Source organism: Lissotriton vulgaris, chromosome 4_1, assembly GCF_964263255.1.
Source record: "Lissotriton vulgaris chromosome 4_1, aLisVul1.2, whole genome shotgun sequence".
Lineage (NCBI taxonomy): Eukaryota > Metazoa > Chordata > Amphibia > Caudata > Salamandridae > Lissotriton > Lissotriton vulgaris.
In genome coordinates, this window is record NC_141691.1 from 1,865,567,767 (window position 1) to 1,865,594,899 (window position 27,133).

Consider the following 27,133-nt stretch of genomic DNA (forward strand, 5'->3'; position numbering starts at 1 on the left):
CTATGGTCAAATCCAAAGAGTTTGGTAGATGGGTCGTTCAATAATAACTTCAATTACGATTCCTAAGATGCAGAACCAGGCCTAAAAGTAAGTAACATTTTCTTCTGCATCATAGGATATTTATTGATGGCCATAAACGTTTAGAGTTGCAAGCTTCAGAATTTCTCCATTGGCTGTTTAGCAGAAGGAAAGAATGAAATACTGTAATAAATTATTCCTCTGTAAATATCTAAAGGAGTCAGTATAGGAAACTAACTATTATATATATTTTTATATAAAAGTATGAATAGATGGATATGCACAAATATTTATATAATAAAGTTCTCTTCAGCTAAACATTTTATGCACAAGCTTACATAAGGTGAACAGTATTTTAAAAACCTCTTCTTACTTGAAGAGATTTTTTTGGGATAGTTTCCTTAACGTACTCAAGATTCTGCTTGAATGTTGATATCTTGGCAATAGTGTCTAGTAAGGGTATGAGTGGATTTCCAAGTCGTTGATCTACAACTGCCTGCTACAGGAACCGTTCGCAGGCAATCAGTGGAAGCTGCCTTACCCTTGGTCCACCTGGAAGGGGTAGGTTTGCTAGTTGAAAAAAGGCAGTGATGCATATTATGATCACCTAGCAACAGACTGTTTAGTGGAGAATGTTTCTTGCCTAATGAAACCATATGCAACAAATAGCAGAGTATATTAGGTGTCTCCTTTTGATATCTAATGAGTTCGAAGGGCTACTTAGCTAGAGTGGAAGGGTTTGAGCAAAAAAAGTTGGCAAAGTGAAAGTGTAGGAAATATGAAAATCTGACCCTACCATAGGTAGAAAAGAGGGATTTGCCTTCAAAACTACTCTATTTGAGTGAAAAATAGTATAAGGTTCTATTAACAGGATTGCTTGTATTTCACCAACCCTTCTGGTTAAGGTAACAACGAGTTAAAAAAAAGCTACTTTCAAAGAAAGATGTTGTAATCTATCTTTATAAAAGGGTTACAAAAGGGGGCCTATTAATTTTCTTAACACCAAATTAAGTTCCTGTGGAGGAGAAGGCCCTTAAATTGGCGGGAATACTTTTTTTGGGCTTTACAGAAAATCTTCAACTACTGATACTTTGAAGAAAAATAGGTACAAAAAAGATTATCTTTAGGCAGTGATGGCTGCTAGATGAATTTTTATCGAAGAGAATTGTCGTTCTGATTGGATCAATCCAGTAAATACTGAAGCATAACTTCTTGGCACGTAAAAGGATACTGAACCTTGTTTTAGAAACATATGCAAAACCCCTTCCATTTCACTAAATAACGTCATTGCATCATTTAAAATATGCATAGAGGCAGGAGGTAATCCTAAATACACGTACAGTATGACTTCAGGAGACATGCTGCCAAATGTAGCAATGTGAGGTTCGGATGTAGAATTTGGCTCAGAGGTCCCGATAACAGATTGGATTGGAGTCGTGTGGTAGACATGGACAGGAGATCAGCGAACCACCACTGTCTTGGCCCTTCTGGCACTCTCAGGATCACATTTTCTGGCAATATGGGTAGTGTCGGAATTACTGGAGGTATCAAGGGAGGGGAACAAAAGCATACAGAAATTCTTGAGACCAAGTCATCAAAACAGTATTGCCTTTTTGACCAGTATTCCGGATTAAAAGTCTCAGCACTTTTAGTTTTCAGCCATAGCGAAGAGGTCTATAGATGGAGTACACCATTCTTCACAAATGCTGCAGATAACTTCTTTGTCCAACACCAACTCGTGACTTTCTGCACAGTGTTAGCTTAGAAAATCTGCTTGTCAGTTTATTACACCTGGTATATGTACTGCTGTGATTGTCAACTTTCTTGCTAACACCCAATGCCAGATTGTCTGCACTTCCAATAACAGTGTTCTCAATCGGATGCCTCCCTGCTTGTTGATATAAAACATGCAGGTGATATTGTCAGTTTGAATTCTGATTGTGGTTTGGGTTTCAGGGATGAAATAAACATCTTGAGAGACAAATAAATTGCTCTCATTTCTACAGATTTATGCACTAAGATGTTTTCCTTTTTCGATCATGGACCATGAATGGTAAGATCTAGATGAGCTCTTCATCATAAGAGAGGGGCATCTTTATTTATTTATTTATAAAGGTTTATATAGCAATAGTTTTTAGTGTTCTCGCTTTTTGAAAAGGAATGCCTTGTAGCAGATTGTCACAGACATGCCACCAATGTAGTGCTTATATTGGTCCATTGGGTTTTTAGGCATTGTTGTAGAGGTCTCGTATGCAATCTTGCATTCAGGACATACAAGATGCCTTGAGACCCCAGAAACAATGTTATCTCTCTTGCTGTCGGACTGGCTGCGTCTAATAGAGTATTTAATGTCTCCTATATTGAGAATACGCTCTCCTACAAAGGCTACACTTTAGCTTTATTGTTTCCAGATCAGCCCCTAAACGGGTCAGTCTTGGAAAAAGTAAGCAATTGAGATTTCTGATCATCTGAAGGCCTATTTTCTTAACTTTTAGTTGTGCGCCTGGTTTTAAAAAAGCCAAGCGAAGCCAAGAAGACCTTCCGGTTGCTACACCACGACAGTAAGAAGTAGATGCCAGATCTACTGAGTCTGCTACTGCTGCACTACTAACTTGGTTTGAAAAAAGTGAACTTGAGCATGATAGTTCTAACAGATCCAGCGGATGATGCTTCCAAAAATCATATACAAAGGTCTTCATACACACCAGGATGTCCATCTGTTAACGACCCAAGAGAGCAGTGTTGCTGGCATTTTTATGGTCGACTATCTCTACCACAAATATTTTGCCAAATCCCTTTTCTTGCCATCGTTTTTTTAGGAGGAGCAGATGGTTCTGGGGCTGAAGCATTTCCCCACCTGACAGAAGCGATTGGATATCACCTTTTAAAAAATCTAGATCCTATTGTGGGGTTTGTATTTCTTTAAAAACCTTGGAGTGGCAGATTTTTTTGTCAAAGGCATCACATATTTCTCTTGGTCTATGTCTAAAAGTCCTGGGACCAGAGGTTTTAGAGCTGCTTGAGATTGCAGATTCTTGAGGATGACAGACTGTTGGCTTGGAAGCTTCCAGTGGGATATTTAGTTTAGATGCACCTCTTGCTAGGTCATCATGGAATGGATTCATGTCATCCACTGAGGAAGCATGAGCTGGAGATGCTGGTGTGTTTGAGTGGGTATCATCCATATCAAAGTACAGGGATCTTGATATTGAAGGAGTTCTACGAACTCTTTTCTCAGGTGAACGCCTAGGTCTTAGTAGACATAGTGGAGACATAGAAGTTGTCCTTGACACAATTATGAGAGGAGATCATTATAAAGGATGAAGTCTTTCGAGAAGAGGATCTTCAAACTGAATAATTGGTTTTATAGGCCTGATTGGTAAAGGATGACAATCCAGTGTTATTAAAGGCCTACTCCTAGCATTTTGGCTGGTGTTTCAGATGGTGGTCTCATTACTGAAGTTGGTGATACGCTTGAAACTGGAGTCCAAACAGTTGAGGGGGTCAAAGAAAGTGAAAAACATGCCACTGACTGGAAGTGTGATGGAGTGAGAGGGTGAGGCTACCGCCGAATGTTGGGAACCTGGAGGGCCCGGCCTGTACAGGTGAGTGTAGGGGCAATTCCATAGTGATTTTAGGGGGTTTGCACATGCTAACTGGTTCCTGATGTGGCCTGTGGACTGTTTGGGAGCGGCCAGTGAATCGAGAGGATTGCCCCGGTGGACTAAATAGTATAAAAATAGTATATAATATGGCAGCCATATTGAAGGTGAGGAGACCGTCGCTGTGCACCTCTGCGATTCAGCTTCAATGCTCATCTGATGCCTGGTGCAGTACCAGGGGACAACCAGGAAGGTTGTCCCACCTGGGGCACGTACACTACAGGCTGGCTTGCTCTCCCCTATGTATGTGTGGAGGACATCTGGTCATCACCAGCTCGAGGATCCCTCCAGGCCCAAGATCACCGCCCAAGAGTGCAACATCCTCCTGAATGTCGGGTTGAAAGCAAGAACCCCAATTAATGGTGAGAAGATCATGCTGTGTAAATATGTAATATATATTTGTTCAACCCTAATCGCTTCAGCTTTTCTTAAAATTGAACCTTGAGTGAATTTGCAACTTGTATATATGTAAGTCTAACTAGAATCTGTAGTAGGCTTATGTACTTACTACCATTCTTATGTAAATGTAGAGTTTATTTATTTGTATCTTTTATGCAATTCATGTACTCAGAAGTCCTTATGTAAGGTAACTGGTTCTATTGTAAAGCACTCTGACACCTTCGGTAAAGTTTGCGCTATATAAAAACGCATAAAGCATCATGGGTAAAGGGGCCTACAAGAGCTTTTAAAGGGAAATTACTATTTTCACTCTTGTTTACAGGATATATTTATCAATTTACATTTTATCAACACCTTTTCACATTTTACATGCCTTTGCATCAAAGATGTTGAAATGTAGTTTTAAAACGTTATCAGGATGAGCCTTTTGACTTGATAGATCACTTCAGGGTGCTCTCCTTCATCCTAGGGACACTGAATTCTTCAAGCCATGTGTTGCATGTATGAACATCATATCTATGGTACAGTGCTCTGGATCCAAAGAGAGAGAGGGAGAGGGAGACCATTCAAAAATGTATGACCATCAATGACTATCCTAATAAAGCAGGAAATATTTTCTCCACACTGTAAAATGATTCTCTGTGGAGAAAGTTTCTCTGAAGAGCAAACCTTTCTGCTACATACCGATGAAATTTGGTGGTGATCAATCAACCGTTAAACCCCGTTCCACCTCTAACCTAAGTTAGTACATGACAAAATAAGCAGAATTAGCTTTAGTACTAAACTGAGTTGCATACACAAGTTTAAATCCACACAGAAGTTGATATGTTAATCAGCATCTCTAACTCTACCCTTATTAATTTTGAGGAAATATCAGGAAATCAGCTGTGCTATGAACTCAGAGGTGGAGAATGATCTTGAAGCAGAGTTAAGTTAATAGTAGAATACAACCATGTGTTTTTCCTTCAGGATAGAGAATTGTGAAGGCTGTAAACTCAGGGTGGCTGAGCAAACAAAACAGCTGATTATACACTTGCATACAAGGGCCACCCCTAAACCCCCTGTTTCTCAGTCTGAAACTGTAGTTGTTGCAGCATTAACAAAACCATGTTAAATTAAAGTGCACATTACTCCCTTCAGTTTAGAAACTATTACATGCCTTAGTTTACAACTGCCCTCTGCTGAAACAGTAAAGAAGAAAACACAACGATGGAAACCTGAAGCTCACATCCCTTGCAACTGCCCCTGCACCTTTGACCAGGTTCGTTATTTTTTATCCATCAACATTATATGCTATTAGAGTGTCCAGAAGAAGGAGGGCAGTAGGACCAAGGGTGCAAGAGTCATTCAGTTTAATAATCTGGGCTTTACAATTATGTCTCAACACTTCTAACTCTTGACTACAAAACAAGAAAAGGCATCAAACTGGGATGTAGCTGACCAAAAACCTCAAAGTCTTCAACAAAGATTATTGAAGGGAGTGGAGGGGAGAGATTTAGGAGGTTTGTGGTGAAGGGCTGTTGAAGGTGTGTTCTCAGCCCAACATTTCAAATCCTTCATCATCCGAAAGCTCAAATGTCTGGTACTGTTTTTGGCGGGGACTAGCGGTGAAGCAGACTGATCACCACTCACAGCAGTGGTCGTCCCTGTGAGAGCAAAGGAACAATGTCTAGAACTTTTTGTGGTGAATGATTATGATTCTTACGCACTTAACATTTCGTGGTTTGAAAAGGTCGACATGTTTCAGCCCTTGGTTGCCTTGTCAGGTCATGTAGGCTTTCTTCAGGACCGAGGTGAAGTGTGGGTGAAGACAGTGAGTGTCTCAATGTGGGTATTCTCGCTATAGAAGAATTTCTTGATACAATGAGAAGTGAGATTTAAGGGACGTATTAGTCCTTTATATCAGAAGGGTCTTGTTGTACCTCTTATGAAAGTTTTTCACGCTTCAACGGGTTGCCAGGGAGTCAGGGATGCCTACTGCGGCTTGATCCTTGTGCGCGACTTGTGCTGACACTTCCTCTCTGGACCCGGATTACCTGGAGACAACCAGCCATCGAAATACAAATTATCTACACAACACATTATGTACGCATGAAATGTACAGACTATTTGACTGGAAAGACAGTAACCCCTTTATGTGAGGATTCTGTTCTAATAACTAAATCCCTGAAAGCACAGCAAAATCTACCTTTCAATCCAGAGATTAACAAATGAAAACAAGTTGGCAATAAACTGTAAGAGATCAAATGGTCCTGATGTAGGGAATTTATCTCAAGAATGGCATTCAAATTTCAATTGCCCTACACTGGGAGAGAACTTCCTTCATCTGGGCTTAATAATGCACTGTAAATTAAGATGGGACATACACAAGGATCCGCGGAAGGTGAAGCATTCATGAGCTGAAATAAACAAATGTGTCCAATTCTGAGCAAGCCATGGACACCAAAGTTCAACGCTCATTTGGCAATATAGCTTAAAAATAGTTACTAGAAATATGCACAGAAAAAAATTACTTTTAAAAGGAATATGTAGATATTATGCTTAGGTGTTTTCCAATGTCTCCCCACTGTAGTACTAGTGGCAGAGTTGGACTGTACCTCATAAAAGGAGCGGCAAGAGACACTACCCACATGCTCAACTAAAGTAGGAATAGGAAGACTCAAGGTAGAATCGGTAAGGGTGAAGCAATTTTCTCCAAATAGAAAGATGGAACATGCTAATAATGTGTGGCTCCTGGATCCTACAACAACAAATACTGAGTAAATATGATTGGTCAGCCACGATTCGGGATGAAGAAATTGTAATGTAACATAATTGGAAGTTTTTTGCTTTTCCCATCCTAACTCACTTGCCTACACTGCTAACTCCAACATGCTTCCCTCATCCATCATTCCACACCCAGTCAAAAAAAAGGATATTAATCTTCTAAATAAAATTGCTTTATAACCTGAAGTCCTCAATAAACAAAGATGAATAAGAGATGAGTGTAATGATTGGAAAGAAAGCAAGCTTTCGCCAAGTATAGTATTAGTTCACCAAACCTGGCACAAAAGAGCATTTCTTTTCAGGCAGCTCTGCATATACGATCAAACAAAATATGGAGAGACAGTGCTAAATAGCTTATAGGTGAAGTGGGATTACATCAGGCTGGTGCAACAGCAAAAGAAGATTCTACCCTCAGACCTAAATCAAAGCGATATTTCTGCCCTCAATAAGAGCAGTGATCTTGGATCAATGTTATACTTGTGTTTATTCCTTTTTGGGTTTCGCCTGCCGAAGGCTGCGCTCTGCGCAGATTTTCGGCGCAGGCGAAATCCATTGCTTACAATAAGGACTTCAGGAACATCCCCAGGCTCCCATTGGCTAGCTCCATAAATGGAGGCTAGAAAGGGGGGGCCGGATCTGTCCGTCAAGGCCGGACTAGATTCGGGGGCGTTACCGCGATTTTTTCGCTCTCCACCCACTTCGGATCGTCATTGCGGCGGTGGGTGTGTGTTATTTTTTTTTTTTTTAGTGGGCCTGTTTTCTTCATTTTACAAGTGTTTGTTGTTGGAGTTGGCTGCAAGATTCGAGTTCCCACGAGGCAATCAGGTAAGGAGCATTTTGTTTATAAATGTGTTTTCACTTTGTAAGTTTACGTATTTTGACGTTTTAGCTCTTAATGTATTTTTTCTGTTTCCTTTGTAGGTTCGGCCGTGTCATGTGAGCTGTTACGTACTTTGCCTCGTGAGCTCCGTTGCACCGGTAAGCTTTTGCTCCTAATGTGTCTTTTTTCTCTTTCCTTTCTAGGTTCGGCCGTGTCGGGTGAGCTGTTATGTGCTGTGTCGGGTGAGCTGTTCTCTACTTTGCCTCGTGAGCTCCATTGCACCGGTAAGCTTTCGCTCCTAATGTGCCTTTTTTCTCTTTCCTTTCTAGGTTCGGCCGTGCTCCTAATGTGTCTTTTTTCTCTTTCCTCCTGCGCTGACCCCCGGCCACGCCCCCCCCCCGTTTTTGTTGTCTTTCCTTTTCTTCCTCCGTTCTCTTTCTGTTTCCTCTCTTCTTCACCCTCCTGCTTCAGGCGTCTTCTCCACTGATTACCTGCCTCATATGTTTCTTTCTCTTCAGTACGTATCTCTCTCTTCTCCGCCCCCTCCCCTCGTCCCGACTCATTTCCTCTCAATGCTCTCTTTCCCCAGCCTCTTTCTCCTCCCCTTTCCCTCACCCGCTCCTGATTTTATCCTTGTGTGTCCCCTCGGTCCCTTCTCCTTTCTCCTCCCGCTGCTCCCTCCTTCCTCTCTCTGACCCCCATGGCACTGTTGCCCTCTTGTGCCCCCGCACCCACCCGTCTCCCCTCCCTCTCCCCCTCCATGTCGGTGTTTCCTCCTCCCCTGGCCCTCCCTCTGCCTCTTCTCCTCTCTTTCTCCTGATTTTATCTCCGTGTGTCCCCTCGGTCCCTTCTCCTTTCTCCTCCTGCTGCTCCCTCCTTCCGCTCTGTCTCCCATAGCATTGTTGCCCTCTTGTGCCCCCGCACCCTCCCGTCTCCCCTCCCTCTCCTCCTCCGTGTCGGGTGTTTCCTCCTCCCCCTGGCCCTCCCTCTGCCTCTTCTACTCTCTCCTCCCTCCTCCCTCCCTCTCTCTCCCTCGCCGGGAGCTGCTGGCTGGGTCGGTGGCTGGGCTCGGCTGAAGGCAGTGCGGGCGGTGGGTCCCCGGGTGCATCCTCGGCCGGATCCCTTCCTGGCTGGATACCAGCCAGAGCCCCGGGTCTGGTGGCTCTGGATCCCCTGCAGCCGCTTCGGAAAACTTTCCCTCCGCTGCTGCTGAGCCGACGCTGCTGCTGCTGCTGAGGCGACCCCGCGCTCTGAACGCCTCATCTGGACTGCCAGCGCTGGTCTGCTGGCTGCGGCTCTGGTCTGCGCCCCTCTGATCTCTGCTCCTCTGAACTCTGCTCCCTACTCCTCTGTTGTTTTTGTGCTCTGACCTCGTCTCCTCTGTTGCCTCTGTGCTCTGATCTCTTCTCCTCTGTTGCCTCTGTGCTCTGATCTCTTCTCCTCTGTTGCCTCTGTGCTCTGATCTCTTCTCCTCTGTTGCCTATGTGCTCTGATCTGCGCTCCTGTGATCTCTTCTCCTCTGTTGCCTCTGTTCTCTGATCCCCTCCTCCTCTTGGGGTATGTTTGTTCACTGGACACTCGTCGAAGGCATTTATTCTGTCAGGTACAGCGTAGGCGATAGGTAGGCGGCGGAAGCAGCATTGTGCTCTGAAAACGTTGGCTTGGATTGAGGGGCACCTTCTGTTTTTGAAGTTTACTGAAACATAGGTGCGCCTCCTCGCGAATCAACATATTATCTAAATCCAGGTCACATTAAATACGGTATTTACTCCAAATATATCTACACGATTCACTAACTGTGATTGATTTTGAGGCAGATGAATTGAGATGTCAAGTGTTGTGATACCCGTAGAGCCTTCGTCTTCAGTGCCAATCATGACATGTTTCAGATAATGCAGTTGTTCTCGTTGGAGGCCCCATGGTTATTATTTACAAACATGCATACGTGTGTGTGTATATACTTGTGAACGTCACATGATCGTTGTGTGTCTGTATGATCTTCAATGCCTTGCATTGCTGTACGAGTGCCAGTGTTAAATGAGTAATATTTCCACTTGATAGCTGAAATATCGTTTATAGACACGTATGCCCAAATCTTATTTACAATCCTACATGTCCAAACATGACCTGAGTGGAATGAATACTCGTCTTCTTTAGTTAAGCTGTTTAGTCTGCTTAACAATATTCAGTTCAACTAAATTGCTACATCTCGTCCTCTCATAGGCGAGCGCTTTACAAAACGTTGCTTGGGCCTAACTTCGGTGACGCCCATCCATTGAAGAGCGAATTGTAATAATCAGAGACAATTTAGTGGATGTCCCGTAACAATGCTACATTAAAAGAAATTATATTCTGTGTTTCGTTTTCCCGAAAGCAATTGAGTTTCGGTATTATAGCGCTCAATAATTGGAGATTCAGTTTAGTTATTTAAAATACAGCTGTCCCACCTGTTAATTCCCACAACAGAGTTAGTGAGGAGCTATATAATAAGAGTGTGTGCCAGCGGACTGGGCCACAGGAAGAATACGCGGGGGCGCGTCTAGCTGTAATCGGACCGACATTTCACCCGAGTCTGCTGCACTTTCGGTGAAAGGCTGAGATTGTAGATATTGGAGCAGTGAGGAGTTATTGTGAAAGAGACATACAGCCTGGGTCAGGCTGAGTGGGAGCTTTGCCCGGCCCCTCTAAAAAAATTATGTATTTTCATGCCCAACACAAACTCGAAAGTGAAATAGAGCATAGTGGCAAAACATGATTTACACAGGATCACACAATTTGATCAGTTTATTAGGCTAGGAATGAATTCCATGTCTTCTAGTTTGAAACTTTGCGACTAAATGCACCCGTTGCAAATGCACAGAACCACAGCTACAAATTCTGAACCAGCACCTTTAACCATTTCCCGTCTATAGCATTTACATGCTCCAAAACGAACTGTAATTCTACAATGCCTGACTATAATTTACCCCACGATGATTATTTGTTTACAAGTGTTTTTCCTAGAGTCCTCTTTGCTCTGAAGCCTGTGAGCACTATAGAAATAACACTAGAGTAATCTTCAATCTTTAGTGCAGTAAACAAACAGGTATTCAACGAAGGATGTTCAATGTTTAGTGCTGTACATATGATAGTTTAAGTGAAGTCATTTTTGCCGGGTGTCTGTCTGGTGAGTATTACCTCCTAGCTAAGACTTGTTTTTTGTATCTATCTTTAGCCAGTTTTCATCGTCGTGCAAAATGCTAACTGAAATAGTTGCAATACAAATCGCATTTGCGAGAGAATAAGCTATTGCCATTGTGAATGGCAATGCCATTTATTTATCTGTTTTCAAAACCAACACATAAATAAAAGGTTTGTCATTCACAATGCCAATAGCTCAAACTTTTCCAAAGGCGAAACCGTTGCATTGTAAATGCTCGTTATATTCATTGTGGAACAAATAAACCTTTTACTTGACCACCCGAGCATCTTTCTGCTCCAACACTAGGACTAGTAAAGCTGTAAAAGCCCTTTGAATAACCAACTGCCATTTTGTCTGGAAACGCCTAAAAGCTTAGAGCAAGGAGGCAAAATAACGTTGATAGACTGGAAGAGGGGCTACTAGAGTGGTAACTATACAGCCATTTCTTTCCACAACAAAAAACTATGTGGTAGTTTTAATCTTCAAATCCAATCATCTTAAAATATCATCTGGTCACTTAACAGTAAAAACAGCATCAATATCAGCAAACAAGAGAGCACAAGGTGAGATAAGGTATACCAGCTACTACATCAAGGAGGCACATAGCCAGCTTTCTAATGTAAGGTATTATACAAACATGTGGGGAGACAAACATTACGAAAGACAACAAAGATCACAGAAAAGCTCTAGAATTACACGAGAAAACACATTTGGGGTCCAGTACCAGAGAACCAGCACCAGACAGGTTCTAAATGCTCCAAGCTAATAAAAAAATAAAAACAATAGCCCAGGACACTTTATCTGGGGATAAGCCTTGATGTATGCAATAAATCATCCTGAAACTATTAATGAGAAACACCCCAACCTGGAACCAGGACAACTGATCTACTATAGGAAGTGAATGTTATCGCCTCTATTCTAAAGCTAGCACTAACTACCAGTACTGGGTCATGTGCAACTGACTGGACATTTATACCACTGTTCTTACAGCTGGCCTTGCTTCTATCCAACTCCTAGGACAGTACCAGCATGCAGGACTCTGATATAAGTCCTTTCCAATACACTGGTCTGGCATAACGTAGTCCCCTCACCCCCACCTCCCAAACTCTAAAAGCTTTCAGATGGTGCTCCATCAGGCCTTTGCTTGTGCGCTCGCCCTTACCTCATACATATGCGTACCACATGCATGGCTATTAAATTGAACTCATCTATTTTAAATGATCTTGTAAAGGAGTTAAAGAGTTATTTATTCTACCTCAGAGGTTTTTGTGTGCTTTACAGAGAACAATTACGGAGTTGGTGTTTATGAATATCAGTCATTTCTTCACAATACATTTTTTAAAACCTATAAACTGACAACGCATTTCAAGGTAACTTAAGTCAACGTTTACAACACTGCCTCACTTGTGTACATAGCAAATACAAGGAGATGATGGATGGATGGAGCGCTGAAACTTTTCAGACACTCACCCCCAGTGACAGATCTGGGTTGAATCCATAGTCATTCTTTAGCTCACTTCTCCACCAGAGTTCAGACCCAGCTATATGCAAATCAGTCTTGACCCTGTACCTCATGGGAACAGTTCAGCCCGAACTGCCAAGCCAGGTCTTCCCTGAACCGGAAACAAGCATCCTGGGACCGGTTTCTGGGTAACACCCTTCATCAGCCAGGCTAGCTTCAATCCAGTGGCAAAGTGAGCATGGGACCCACGTCTGGGCATACCCTGCCAACTTAGGGCGAACAAAGCAAACACAAGGAGATGATGGATGGAGCGCTGAAACTTTTCTGACACCCACCCCCAGTCACACATCTGGGTTGAATCCATCATTCTTTAGCTCATTTTGCCACCTCAGTTCAGACACAGCTATATGCAAATCAGTCTTGACCCTGTGCCTCATGGGAACAGTCCAGCCCTTACTGCCAAGCCAGGTCTTCCCTGAACCGGAAATAGGCACCTTGGGACCGGTTTCTGAAAACCATCATCTGTTTGCGTAGCACTTTTCACCCTAAGTGGAATGGGTATGCCCAGACGTGGGTCCCTTGCTCACTGTGCCACTGGATTCAAGCTAGCCAGGCTAATGAAGGGTAATATCCAGAAACCAGTCCCAGGATGCTCGTTTCCGGTCCATTGAGGTCCCCGCATGGCAGTTCGGTCTGGACTGTTCCCATGAGGCACAGGGTCAAGATTGATTTGCATATGGCTGGGTCTATACTGGGGTGGCATGGTGAGCAAAAGAACGATGGATTTAACCCAGATCTCTTGACTGAGGGTGAATGTATGATTTATTCAGCATTCCTTCCATCATTTGTTTGCGTAGCACTCACTTGTGTACATTGCATTTTTTTATTTGTAAAACGGACTATATTTTTATAATGTTTTATGCTTATTAAGAAATAATTGTAGAGTAGCATTGTAAAAAGTATACTTAATTCAAGATTGCTTTGGACAATGTCAAAATGATACTCCTTTTTACTTTTTTAAATTTAAATTAACTTTAAAACTTAATTCGTTGAACCCTTTTCTCCAAAATAGTTAACGAGTTCAGCAATTCTGAAAATAATTTTAAATTTAGTTTAAAATAATTTTATTCTCCTAATAGATTTATGCTTAGATCGAAATGTAATTAATTGTAAGCCTTTAACTTATTTTAATTTTTTTAATGAACAAACATTTTTTTAGAAGCATCACATTAGACAAACACTAAATTTTGCGAACATCTGTACACACAGTTAGCTTAGCATTGAACTGATGTTATTTTAATCACACTCTGCCATCTACTGTTTCTCAAGGTAATTAATAATTAATGAGTATTTATATGAAATGCATGCGATGTAAATGCATGCAGTGTATTGTACTGCAGGCTCTTGCCTACATGTAGTAGGCTAAACCTTGTAGGGTATGTGGCTAGAAGGATGTGGTCTAAGTTTTGATCCTATGTTTGAAATGTTTCCAAGTCATGACTCATGATTGAGGACCACCAAGGTGGGGTTAGCGAGTTATGGGACGCAGTACTTCGCATTGTTGTGGTAGATTATGAAGTGTGCAAGACAGACGTGCAGCTTTATGGTTTTCCGTAAGCTGGTAGCTCTGCAGGGCCCGGTATGGTATTTCTTATTATATAGGCTGCTAAACCAGTTACTCCACAGGTTGTCCAAATATAAGATTTTGTGTATAGTTGTGGTCTTGAGCTGGCATGGTCGGAGGTAGATCAACGAACATGCAATGCAAAAATGTGTGGTAAATGTAGGTCGTTGAAAGTGATTCGTAGTAAAGTTAACATGCAAGTTAACATGTCAGTAATTACCTCTTCAAAAATTTGACAACAAAACGCAAATATTAAACACATTTTGAAAAGTGATTACTAAAGCAGTTGTCAAAAATACACAGCATGTATAATATACAATCACAGGATGAAGAGAGGACAAAGGAAGAGGGGAGCTCAACATTAAAAGTAAAAAAGGAGTGTGGTGTGTCAGGAGTGGGCATTAAGCCGGCAGCAGGGAAAGTTAGTCACAGAGAGGAGAAAGGAAAGATGTAGTAGAGTAAGGGAGGGTTGGATGCTCAGTCCAAACCAATGGGCGTATCATCTCATCCTCGCCCAACCTGGTCCAATCGAGATCAATCATGCATGATATTTCCCTATCTGCCAGAAGAAACTATTCATAGGGAAGGGCAGGACAAAATGGAGGATATCTGTTGTTCTGGGTAGTGGCAAAAAGACCCTTGCAAAGACGCATGGATCTGGATGCGATCAGTTCCATCATTTTGAGATGAAATTCATACACATGGTCTCTATGAAGAGGAAACTCAGCATCCACTCTCGCACGGAGGGAGCCTAAATGGTGTTCAACCCCTAGGAAGAAAGAAAAAACATTGCTCGTTTTTCTCCCACGATCTACTTTCGTCCCAGCATAGGTTCCTCTACCCCATCACACTGTTGATGGTGGTGGTACTGTCGGATAGGACTTGAATATTGCTCCCTGAGATGTAAGGGAGAAAAGCCTTCATAGTAAGATGGACCGCCCACGGTCCCAGAACATGGGGCGCTCTGACATGGACCAAAGACACTACGCTATCAAGTCATGTAGATGAGGAGGTGTTTACCACGGTGGCCTGCGCCTCCGGAGGACTGAAGGAACGACCCAACAACCAACTGGATGAAAACATCCACAACTGCAGATCTGGATGGACTAAGATCTGCACCCGAGCCATAGGCTTCCCTTGTTTTGAAGCCACCACTTCATCAGGAACCACTGAAGGGCTCTCCTTCACCATCTGGCATGCAGCAGAAACATGATGCCCAAGGCTAACCGACCCATCAGGCTAGGATTGAAGAACCAGGGTCAATGTCGGAAACCATGAAATCATTACCCAAATAACTGCAATTTTCTGAGAAGGCAGAAACGCTCTCATGTGGTTTTTGTCCAATCCTGGCTCTATGAAGGTCCGCCTCCGCGCAGGTGTAAGATGAGACGTCTGGGCACTGACCATCAAACCCAAGTCGTGAAGGAGGATCATAGTGTATTGAAGATGTTCCTGATCCAGTGGCAGAGCTCTCACATTCATGAGTCAGTCATCTAAGTACAAAAATACACTGACTCCACTTTGAATTTGCCACAACTGCCAGCCCTTTTAGAAAAACGGATGGTGCCCAAATGGCAGGACTGTGATCTGATATTGTTGGAACCTCATGGTCAACTTCAAGGAACATCTGTTGACAAGCAGGATTAGAAGTGGAAAATGGGTATCCTGGAGGTCGCATCACATGGAGGTTCAGAAGGACATGGCAGAGGAACAACATCTTGAACTTGTCATGTCAAATGAGCAGGTTCAAGTGGTGAAAGTCCAGGATGGTTTTGGACGTCTCGGCATCTACTAAGAGGAGGATCCTCTGCCCATTTGCCAGAGGCACAACCTGGACGGCCCGTAGTGAAGCAGGGAACAAACTCCAAACTCGAAACATAGGCACGTGCCAGGCAGTATGCTCTGGTGTAAAGTGGGCAGTCCAGAGGGGAGGACAGAATGGGAACAGGGTAGCTTTTGTGGATTAGCTAGATGACCCACCGATGCATTGCAATAGTCTCCCGACTGCAAGAAAATGTGAGACCTTCCCCCCCTCAGGTCACTCATGACATAAGAGGAGGAGGATGAGAGAGAGGTTGAGGAAGCAGAGCCAACAGAGGATTGCAAGGACTGGATTTGCGGCTGATGATGGTGTCCTCTAGATCCATCCTGTCCCAAAAGAAGCGTTACATGTTCGGGCATCTGGATCAGTTGCAAAGGTGGTCGCTTCTCTGTATATTGTCCCTGGAATAGCTAAGCCATTTCTTGTACAGTTGTTGGAATAATGTCACTAGGGTAGCTAAGCCCAGCAAGTGAGTTGTAGCTTTGCTGAACTTGAAGTTAACCAAGGAGAAGTCAACCAACTCACTGAAAAGCGGTCATCAAAGGGCTTGTACTCAGCCTGACTTGGACATCTTCAGAACTGCTGATGGAATGCATCCAAGCAGGACAGCCAAGGCACAGTGCCTGCACAACCACGGTTACATAATATTTGGAAGCATCAAACCCATCAGTGGCCAGAAATGAAAATGTTTTCTGCATGCGGTCAAGGAGACTAATGCCGGTCAGTTTGACAATTTACTGAGGGCACCAGCACAAAAGGTAATAGCATTAGCCCAGTGGAGCGCACAACTGTAAAAAGAAATTAACCTTACGGCCCATTAAGTCTAGTCTTAGACTTTTGGCCAGGAGGAGATGTGCTAAAAGCAATAGACTTTTCTGTGAAGGTTCTGACTACGAACTCTAGATTACATAGAGCAGGCATGTGTTTGGCTATTTGTCTATGGGCTACCGGACCAGAGAACAGTTTCTCCTAGACAGCCAGCATCAGATAACAAAATTTCTAAAACCACAAAGGAGGTAACAAGATTTGACAAAACGTTACATTTGATGCCCAGGGAGGGCAAAGCCACTCCAATCCGAATGCTGCTTTTCACACCACTGAAGTGAACGAATAGGATTAAGGGTTATCCCCAAATGAAAAAGAATTCAAAGCACTTTAACTTGGTAAATGCAGGTACAGTCCCATGTCAGTGTGCAACAGGAGAGTTATCAGCCTTCGTTGTCCCTGTCCTCTATAAGCCCATAGCCTTCATCAGCTAGGACAAGAGCATTAGATATATATATATTTTTTTAACTGGGCAAATCTCTGGACTCATCATGAAAATCGTCCTTTACCATCTTTTCTCCAACTAGAATAAGGTTAGTTGATTTCCAACTGTGTTGATGGCAGCACCATGAATGTCTTCAAGGTCAGTACCGGCATTGTACGTGGCACGGAGCACACTTGGAATGTAATTGTGAAGGACACCCACTTCTTTGGAGGCACAGAGTACATGGCCTAAAATTACACTTGTCAGGAGAATTCAACGGTGGAGTCGTCAAACTTGCAGGGTCAGATTAGCCCTTGGCGAGTGGCCCAGAAGGTAATGGAACCACCATGAAAAGATTCTGCATGGCTAGCTGGATAGTTTTGATTAGCACACAATTAGCAAATTAAGTCAGACATTCTGTTTAAATTTTTTTTTATGTTGAAATCTGTTCCATTAACAAGGCATGAGGCAACTGTATTGAGACCCAAAACATTCTGGAAGCGGGATAATTTCCGAGCGGAAGAAGAAAATTACTCCTTTCTTTGTAGGTCTGGGTAAGAAGCTGTTTCGAGTTGGGAGACTTAACTGAAAGATAAGCGGAACGCTTTGGCATATCCCTGCTGGGTCAAAATTAGATTTTCATCCTTTACTTTGAGGGCTTTAGGGTGCATTAAGGAACAGGAGTCGCATGCCTTGTATCTTTGTTCGGATTGAAGACACCACATGCAGACGTCATGTGGGATCAACATCATCTTCATACATAATCTGAAACAGGTTTAAGCACTGAAATCTTAAGAGGAGACATCTGATCTACTGGCTGTTGAAAATCTAAAGAGTTTAACTAGTGAAGCCCCAAAAAGAGCTTTGGGCCCTCATCGATGAGGTGCAAAACACAGGAACTGACTAACAGTGTGCCAGGTGGTGCTGTGTACAGTTTAATGTTGTCACCTCTAGGGAAGGCAGTGTCAGACTAGGCAGCATTGTGCCACCTGGAAACGCTGGAAAACTATTTCCTGGGAAAAGGTTTTCAGATCTTGGCTGGCACCGGGGGGGATATTTCTAAGGCGAGGACTCCACTGGAAGTATTCATCAGAAACTGAGCTCCTCCAGAGAACAATCGTGTTGCAGCACAGTGAGATATGAATTCTCGTTTTACACTATAAAGATGTTCCGAAGCACCACAGTGTTGAGGTGAATAGATTAATTTAAGTGTGCTTATGACACCTTAGTCTATTTCTTCATGTATTTCTTCTGATTCGTTTGTTATGCTCTCCCACCTCATCTGTGAAGGGATGGACCTGCCATGTTAATGAATATTATTGAAGATCCCAACTAAGGGTGGAAAAAAACCTTACCTGTGACACCATGTCCCCTCGTGGACATTGCATTTAATAAATAACGTGCTTTTATATACCATTTACTGCTGCACTTCTGACACTCCCAAGAACTGTAAACATGTGTTTGCCGCCTAATGCAATAACAATCAATTTGCTGATCTCACAAGTATTAGAGATTAGATTCCTGTTGCCTGCGTCCATCAGTAGATGGTCAAAATAGACTTGGGGTGTACTGCGATGCATTCTGCGGCTGTGCAATTCCCAAATCCCCAGGTTTAAAACTATATTATTGGTTCTACAAGCGTTCTTTTGTAACTCCTTTAAAAGAAGAAAAATAAAAAGGCCTCAACACGAAATTTTACTTCATGTGCTTTCAATCCTGCAATAAGTTTTCCAATTTTTTTTTTGTAGATGGGTTTGTTTTAAAAGATAAAAAATGAAAAAGCTGCCGATAGATGTTTTGATTTGTTTTTGTTATTGGACAGATATCAAGTGTTTAAGAATTTTAATGAAGATATCTTTAAAAGAGAACTGGTTAAACAGGTTTTCATCTTTTACCAAGTTACTGAGCTCTTTAAATTATTTATTAAATGTCAATTACAAGGCTTTAGCCTTAATCTTACATGCTACCTAGCCAACGGATGAGTAATCACTAAGTTGACATGATTTAAACAGGGATGTTTCAGCCAGTATTTGAGACTATCACTGTACTTTGATACCTGCTTTTTCATATCCTTTAACCCATTTCAGACTAAACGTTATGTACCTGGTTCACTAATAATGGACAAGATAAGAGGACTTCCGGGAGATCTGGAAAATAGCAGGTATGGTTGTGCGAGAGCCCTGAACTTGAATAGTACAGTTAGTGTTCTCCTAAAACCAATATTGGAGCATTTTTTATCAATGAAATGTTCTGATGGCAAGTCTGCTTTTACTGTCGCCTAGTCTGCTAATTACCATTTCATAAGAAGAAGAATCCCTGAAAAACCTATAAGAAATCCTGTCCCATAAGGCTGAGCAAGGGAACATTTTACTATCTAAAATGACAAGCTGTACATCTATTTTGAGTGTCCATTTTGACAAGCTGAATTGTGAAGTAACAAGGAAGTTGGCTCCAGGGTGGCATGCCTGCCAAGCCGAATAGGAACCATGTTGCCCAGGTATCTGAACTTCAAACAATTTATACAGCACTGAAAGTAATTCTTTGCAAGTATTACTTAATACCAATTGGACCAAAAGTGCACTTCGGGGAACCGAGTGGATATTATATGGCTTTGTATCCTTCACTATGTGAGCTCATATTGATGGCATCAAATGTCACATGGCATGAATGTCAATGCATTCGTGCTTGGAAAAACGAAATACATTTAAGAACTTCACTCCACCCATGTGTTATTTTTTTCCATGACCAATTCATGCACTCATGAAGCTATTTCTATTAAGGAGATCTAGAACACAAAGTTCTATTAACAGCGTAAGCACATTATAAGAAGAGCCTTAATCAACACTATTGTAATGACCTTCCGATATTATGAAAAAATAAAAAACGCTATTAGCTTTATTTAATTGGAAACTAGACCAGGGAATGACGCGCCAGAAGATTGTCTGAATCAGGATACAAGTATTCGATTCTGATCTGAAAAACCAATAGGAATGCAAAAGCGCTGGGCAAGACAAGCCATCTCAATAGCATCACGCAAATGATGTAAGTGAAACATGGGTTCAGGAAGATGATGGAGCAGGACATGTGGAACAGAGGGGAGTAAACCAGACACCCCATCAGTTCAACAATGAGGTCAGCCCCCAGGAGGCTCACTTTTATTTAAGTATGCCAGAGATCCTAAGAACTGACAGGTCCTGGTAATACTGTCAGAATAAGTTAGTAAACTTGGTCAGTTTGAACAATGCCTCAAATTGGCAGAAGGAGCTAAATTGGCAAACACTGGTTCACACACAGGTGGTAAAAAGGCTCGGTAAATTAGGATCAATGATCGAAAAAAAAGGCTGTTGCCGAAGGTTTCCAAAATATTTCACAGAGGTCAGGGCTGATTTGCAGGCGACATTGCTCTTGTAGCTCCCAGATGTTCAAACAGGGTGCCAGGAGCAGATATCTTCCATTTTGGTCAGTGTTTCTTACTCCATTCGGAAACTAGAGACTTCATGAACAATAGCACCATCTGCTGATCTATACCATTCGCCCCCAAACCCACATTAGGTGGTTAGAAAGAGGAAGCATAGTTTCCTTTGTGTGCGAAAAGATCAATGGTTATCATAAACTGGAGAATTATCATAATCATGGAAAGGATCATAATCATGGAAAGGATCAACATCATGGAAAGATTCAAGGACTTTCATAGTTACACACAGGGTATTTTGTTAGAGGACTCAAAACAAGGGAGTGTGCCAAGTGTGGACGTTCTGCTCATAAGTCTTCAAATCCACCAGTTGGTAAGGGAAGACCTAAAAAAAGCTCTTACACTTCTTTATCTCCCACTCATTCATAGGATAATTTAATATTTCGTTTGGACTAAGAAGGTATGAGACTTTACCTTCCTAAAAATTGGACTGTCCTCTGTACCTTGATATTTTTAAGATTGACAAGCCGGTGGCAGTAACACAGAGTTCATAGGGTTTGCACATCGTTTACAGAAATTTAAAAAAAAAAAGATTTTCCAAATTCAACTTTATTATATTTATATTACATTTCCATTGGTAAATACATTTCTTATTTTCAATTAAGCTACTTCCTTTTTTAATAAATAGCATTGTTAGTGTTTCATAACCACTAGGATAATGAAACTTGAGCCCCCCCCTGCAAACCACAAAGAGCCCGCCCCCCCCCCCCCCCCCCCCCCGGGCACTTTCGCAGTGGCTGCAGGGCCTTTGGTACTCCACTGTTCACAACATCCTGTAAATTCTCAACACTAATACAAACATAACCATCATGTATACAGTATTTTGGCCCTTTATAAAAATCAGCAAAAATGTGAATAGACCAAAATAATTAGAACATTCAAAATTGATCTTAAATAAACCTTACATTTTATAACTCCTTCTGGATGGGTCAATACAAATTCTAAGATACTTTATTGGTACATTTACAACATCTGAGAGACAGAACTAAGCTGGTGGCTCAAAAATACTGGCACATTGAATAGCAAAGCCATCTTAGAGAGCTTACTGTGCAGGAGAGACTGAGGTGTCTGCTGATGCAATGTTTCCATTTGAGAGCGGTGGTCACTGAAGAACTGCTTGGCGCTTTTGGTGGGCTCCTTTGCAATGACTGGGTTAACTGAAAAACAGAATTCAATATTGCATCCAACTGAGCATGAATAATTTCTCTACTTTAAGATACATCAGTCACCTACGAGGTACAAAGCCCACATGTATAAAGTGTTGGCCAAAGCCCAAGATGCTTCATGTACTACTGCAGGTACAAGCTAGTTCCATTAATTGATTGATCAATTGGCACCATTATGACGATATGCCTGAAATCCTCCCCTCAGAGGATCTGGCAGCTTGGGCCAGGGAGCAGGCGATACCTGAAGTATTTCATTATCACTAAAACCTCTGATCTGCTGACACCAGAGCATGGCTCAGATTCTGAGGGGAGGGCCAGCGGGTCGGGGTCCTCAGATGGACTCCAGCAGCAGAGCCTGGCTCGGAAGCATCGCCTGACTGATGACCTCTAGGGTTGGAGGCTGGAGCACACCCTGTAACTGTGAAGATGTCAGGTATAGGAGTGTTACAGGGAGGGGGCAGGGCTGCGCAGGCCTACACTCCAGAGTACTTGGACTATCAGGATTGTAAGGCTGGTCTCTGGTTGAACTTGGTCCTGACCCCCTCTGCATACAGAGATGGGTCCCCACCTGCATCGTGCAGTGATGGGGATCACGCTTGTTGCACCAGAAAGACATCTATTACTTGTTTGCACATAGAGTCTCAGCTTCTCAGCCCTGGGAGAAGGCGTTCTTTGGGGATGCTATAGGGCAACAGTGAAACAGAGTTAACTATATTACAGTTTACAGTACAAATTCTGAGGAGGAACATATTGTACATGATGTTGTCTATAAAAGTCAAAACATGGAATGTGCAGGGATTTAATTCCCCCTAGTAAAAGATACAATGCACAGACATGTATTAAGCGTTGGAAGGTACAGGTGGCCTTCCTGCAGAAGACCCTCCTATCTAAGGCACAGTCAACACTTAAACGATGGAGAGGCAAGGTGTATTGCCCCACATATTGAGCACACGCGAGGGGCGTGCTCATTTGACTACGACTGGGTGTCACAACAACAAATAATATCTGGGGGTCAAAGAAAGGGTCAGTAAGTCTAGCAAGAAGGACCACTATACCAAATGCATGCAAAACAGTATCAGTGAGAAACAATAGTTAGTGACCGGTCAAGTCAAGACTCAAGAGTACATGGAGAAAAATGTATTGTTCCCATCAGAAGCCACACTGTACCGCCCTTGTTGTCATCATTTGGGATCTCCTTACCCAGGAGACAAGACGGCCAGTAAGTAATTACCGTGACCGAGATGTGATGTGAGGGCAGAGCAGAAGGGTATGATAGTGGCTAATGACAAAAGCAGTGTATGGTGATTGGAGTGAAAAGGTGAAGGGTAATAATAAAATTAGGTGAATTGGGTGGAAAAAGGAAAATTTATTAATATCCCCCAATCCCTAACATTAAAAGGCAGGTGTGGGTGCAGGTTTTAAATAATAACCGCACTTAATGGTGGTCGACATGTTTCTGCATTTCACAAGAAAAGATTTTGTAATGCATTCTTCAGGACCTAAAAAGGTACACTACTGCTTTGTAAATATAAATAAGATGAAATAATAAAAAGATATCACCTGGACATCCAGGCGTACTCAACCGTATACCTTATGTGTAGGTTGAGAGGCTTCACCCCACCTGGCTGCAGCGCAGGTAAAAGGAGCACCGCTCTCTCCGTCGGTGTCTCCGGGCAGTAAGACTGCCCGGAGACACCGACGGAGAGAGCGGTGCTCCTTTTACCTGCGCTGCAGCCAGGTGGGGTGAAGCCTCTCAACCTACACATAAGGTATACGGTTGAGTACGCCTGGATGTCCAGGTGATATCTTTTTATTATTTCATCTTATTTATATTTACAAAGCAGTAGTGTACCTTTTTAGGTCCTGAAGAATGCATTAGAAAATCTTTTCTTGTGAAATGCAGAAACATGTCGACCACCATTAAGTGCGGTTATTATTTAAAACCTGCACCCACACCTGCCTTTTAATCTTAGGGATTGGGGGATATTAATTCAGTACTGAAGACTGCCCGGAGACACCGACGGAGAGAGCGGTGCTCCTTTTACCTGCGCTGCAGCCAGGTGGGGTGAAGCCTCTCAACCTACACATAAGGTATACGGTTGAGTACGCCTGGATGTCCAGGTGATATCTTTTTATTATTTCATCTTATTTATATTTACAAAGCAGTAGTGTACCTTTTTAGGTCCTGAAGAATGCATTAGAAAATCTTTTCTTGTGAAATGCAGAAACATGTCGACCACCATTAAGTGCGGTTATTATTTAAAACCTGCACCCACACCTGCCTTTTAATCTTAGGGATTGGGGGATATTAATAAATTTTCCTTTTTCCACCCAATTCACCTAATTTTATTATTACCCTTTACCTTTTCACTCCAATCACCATACACTGCTTTTGTCATTAGCCACTATCATACCCTTCTGCTCTGCCCTCACATCACATCTCGGTCACGGTAATTACTTACTGGCCGTCTTGTCTCCTGGGTAAGGAGATCCCAAATGATGACAACAAGGGCGGTACAGTGTGGCTTCTGATGGGAACAATACATTTTTCTCCATGTACTCTTGAGTCTTGACTTGACCGGTCACTAACTATTGTTTCTCACTGATACTGTTTTGCATGCATTTGGTATAGTGGTCCTTCTTGCTAGACTTACTGACCCTTTCTTTGACCCCCAGATATTATTTGTTGTTGTGTATTGAGTCCGGGGCTTATATCTGGTTGGTCGGTAAACCTGCCCTTAGACCCTCCCCAACTTTTTGTTGAACGTACGACTGGGTGTCCCCTTCAGCCCTCACGTGGAGGTGATAGATCGAGAGGGACGAGGTTTCTTACTGGCGGGGCAACTGGATGGGAAAGACTCTGCATTTCTAAACATATATGCAGGGCTTTAAGTGGGCCGGGTCTCAAGGGGTCTGGGCACCGGCAGTTTTTTTCAGGGTGCCTCGAAACGGGTCTCTATCGGGCTCTGTTTTGAGCCCTGCCCCAGGCAGCTCGTTTTTTTTCCCGGACTGCAATGACCGCTGTTTGCTGTCACTGCAGTCCGGAAAAAAAGTGCCATGGCTCAAAACAAAGCCTGATAGAGACCCGTTTCGAGACAGCACCAGGCACATGGATGTGCGCTGCTCACACTGCTCACTTCTCAGTAGCAGAGAAGTTACAGCATGACGTCATGCCAGGGGAGCGTTGTGGGGGAAGGGAAATACTTTAAGAGTCATTTTCTTTCTGGATTTCCCTTCTCTTTCTGAAACTGAGGAGCAGCAACATTGTGGTAGGGTCACCAAGGATTTAATTGGAAGCTTTGTCAATATTATATACAAGTTATAGTTGCAGCTTATATATCTTCTGCAAGTAATAACCATTGACAAAGCCAATATTACTTACTTATTGTAGGTATGATGTTACTTGTATCAAATATCTGGATGCAATGACGGAAACAGCAAAATACAAGTCGGGCGGCACACTATGCTAAGCACAGATTTTTTGCGTAAGTGATTTAAAGCCACGCCCCTAATTACACTGGCCACGCCCTTTTGAGAGACCCCCCAGTTTTTTATCCCACTTAAAGCCCTGCATATATGCATCAAATGTGGATCATTGCACCTCTCTAGACACACTAGCCCCTACACACACAAGACTGCCACAGGGTTTAACAACTGGATGAAGCACTGAGGCTTAGGGGCGTGGTTCACAAGCTGTGTGCCACAGCACCCCGGTGTGCTTTCAAAACTAACCAGGGGCGCCGTGCACCAAGGGTTTCTAATTTTCGGTTTCAAGAAATAGCGAATTACCATCTGGAGAGAAATGGGAGGTTTTCAGTAAAAGCATAAAACCTGGAATGTTTTCCACAAGATTGCAGCAGAGCATCCTTTATTGAGAGTACAGAATAGGGTGACCAACTGGCATTGGTGCAAATTCAGGACGGTGAGTGTAAAAATTCAGGACAAAGGGTCAAAATTCAGGACACAAATTCAGGACAGGAGGTCAAAATTCAGGACAAAACTTCAGGACAATAGGTACGTTTTACAGACACATCAGAGGTCGCGCAATAGTATATAAGTAAGCCCAGCCATTTCCATACATATTCCACCATTTGCAAACCTATCCATCATGTATCCTTCCAGCTATCATTTCACTCATCCATCCCTTCATCCATCCCCTCATCCATCCTTTCACTCATCCTCCCTTATCCATCCATCCATACACCCTATCCATCTGTACACTTATCCATCCATTCACTTATCCATTCAGCCATTTACCCTTTCACCAATCCAGCCATCCTTTCACTTACTAATCCTTCCACCCATCCACTCTTAGTCATCCATCCATCCATCCTCCCTTTCCCTCTCCATCGACCCTTTCACTTAGCCTTCCTTTCATCCATCCATCCACCCACCCACCCATCCATCTACTCATCCACTCATGAATCCATCCATTGCCCCTAACACTCATCCAACTATCATTTCACTCCTTCACACATCTATTCATCCTTTTGTCCATCTACCCTCCCTTTCATTCACTCATCCATCCTTACACCCACCCTTTCACTCATATGTCCATTCATTCACCCTTGCACTTATCAATCCATCAATCCATCCATCATTTCACTCATCCACCTACCCCCCATCATCCACCCACCCACCATCCACCCACTCATCCATCCTTTCACCCACCCACCATCCAATCCACTGATCCATCCTTTCACCCACCCACCATCCACCCTTTCACCCACCCACCATCCACCCACCCACTCATCCATCCATCCTTTCACCCACCCACTCATCATCCATCCATCCTTTCACCCACCCACTTATCCATCCATCCATCCTTTCACCCACTCTCCATCCATCCATCCTTTCACCCACCCATCATCCATCCATCCATCTGTCCTTCCCCTCATCATCCATCCATCCTTTTCCCTCATCATCCATCCATCCTTCCCCTCATCATCCATCCATCCTTCCCCTCATCATCCATCCATCCTTTTCCCTCATCATCCATCCATCCTTTTCCCTCATCATCTAGCCATCCTTCCCCTCATCATCTAGCCATCCTTCCCCTCATCATCTAGCCATCCTTCCCCTCATCATCCATCCATCCTTTTCCCTCATCATCCACCCATCTGTCCTTCCCCTCATCATCCATCCATCCTTCCCCTCATCATCCATCCATCCTTTTCCCTCATCATCCATCCATCCTTTTCCCTCATCATCCATCCATCCTTTTCCCTCATCATCCATCCATCCTTTTCCCTCATCATCCATCCATCCTTCCCCTCATCATCCATCCATCCATCCATCCATCCTTCCCCTCATCATCCATCCATCCATCCATCCATCCTTTCACTCCCCCTCATCATCCATCCATTCCCTCATCATCCATCCACCCATCCTTTCACCCACCCCCTCATCATCCATCCATCCACCCTTCCCCTCATCATCCATCCATCCTTTCACTCCCCTTCATCATCCATCCATTCCCTCATCATCCATCC

General features: G+C 43.0%; 1 protein-coding gene across 8 annotated transcripts in view; it reads right to left on the bottom strand.

The window, feature by feature from the left end:
- The window catches only part of ZHX1 (zinc fingers and homeoboxes 1), a 194,320-nt gene that overhangs the window by 79,696 nt on the left and 87,491 nt on the right, over positions 1–27,133 (bottom strand). For all 8 annotated transcript variants that reach the window (XM_086966176.1, XM_086966177.1, XM_086966178.1 and 5 more), the window contains exon 3: positions 21,522–21,632. The gene's annotated coding sequence lies outside the window, so the exon portion shown is untranslated. The remainder of the gene's footprint in view (positions 1–21,521; positions 21,633–27,133) is intronic.